Consider the following 1,197-nt stretch of genomic DNA (forward strand, 5'->3'; position numbering starts at 1 on the left):
ATGTGGAGAAGACAAATAAACCTATCTTTTAGGGCACCTGGGTGGCTCAGATGGTTAAGCGTCTGCCTTCAGCTCGGGTCATGATCTCAGGGTCCTGGGATCGAGTCCCGCATCGGGCTCCCTGCTCCTTGGGAGCCTGCTTCTCCCTCTGCCTCTCTCTCTCTCTCATAAATAAATAAATAAAATCTTTAAAAAAAAAAAAAAAACCTATCTTTTAGCAAAACTCTGGAGCATTATTGTGTTAACAGTTGGCAAGAGGAAGAAAGTCAAGAAGGGACGAAGGGGGGGGGAAATGACCTCTTTAAGTATAATATTCATACAAAGAGGATATGGAAAAATGAACACATTCATGCACTGCCAGAGGGAGTATAAATTCTTACAACCTTTCTAGAGGGCTCTTTGATACAGAGATCAAAAGTCATAAAGATGTGTTTAGCTTTTTGATCCATAAATTCAATTTCTACATATTTTTTCATGTGGAAATCATTGTGCATGCAGGGAAAGATTTAGTTAAGGATGTTAATGGTAGCATTCCTTATAATAATGTAAAATAGGAAACAATGAATTATTAACAGTAGGAGACATTGTGTGGACTACCCAAACATTAAAATGTTCTCCTGTCATTAACTATTACATTGTGGAGTGTTTAATGATGTAGAGAAATGTCAACATATTATTGAGTAAAGAAAGTTATGAAATGGTATGTATGTTGTGATTGCATAACAACATCAACAAGATTGGAAATCTTTATACTAAAATATTACTTGTTGTGTTGGTATTAATTGTGACCTCCCTTCTTTCCTCCTCCTTTCTTTCCTTCCTTCCTTCCTTCTTTTTGTCTCTCATTTTCTACAGTGCATATGGATAGAAGGTAGAAAAATCTTAAGGTTAAAAAAAGAATTGCTGCTACCTAAAGGATGTATCACAAATTGACAGATTGGGAGCACTGTGGTAGATGGGGACATGAATATTAGCAACTGTGATTAATACCAAAGAGGGAATTGGCAATGCATAGAGAGAATTAGACATTCATATTTAGCAAATGATAGTTTTACCTAATGTTCCCTCTAAAAATATTTGTTGACATATTTAGGTCTCAAATGATTGAAAATGGACATCTGGACTGTGTCAAGGTTCCACTTAGAGTCAAATGTGATTGTGGTCCTTGTGCAGTGGGAATGAAGGAGAACATTCAAA

Source organism: Neomonachus schauinslandi, chromosome 13 (genome assembly GCF_002201575.2).
Source record: "Neomonachus schauinslandi chromosome 13, ASM220157v2, whole genome shotgun sequence".
In the NCBI taxonomy this organism is placed as follows: domain Eukaryota; kingdom Metazoa; phylum Chordata; class Mammalia; order Carnivora; family Phocidae; genus Neomonachus; species Neomonachus schauinslandi.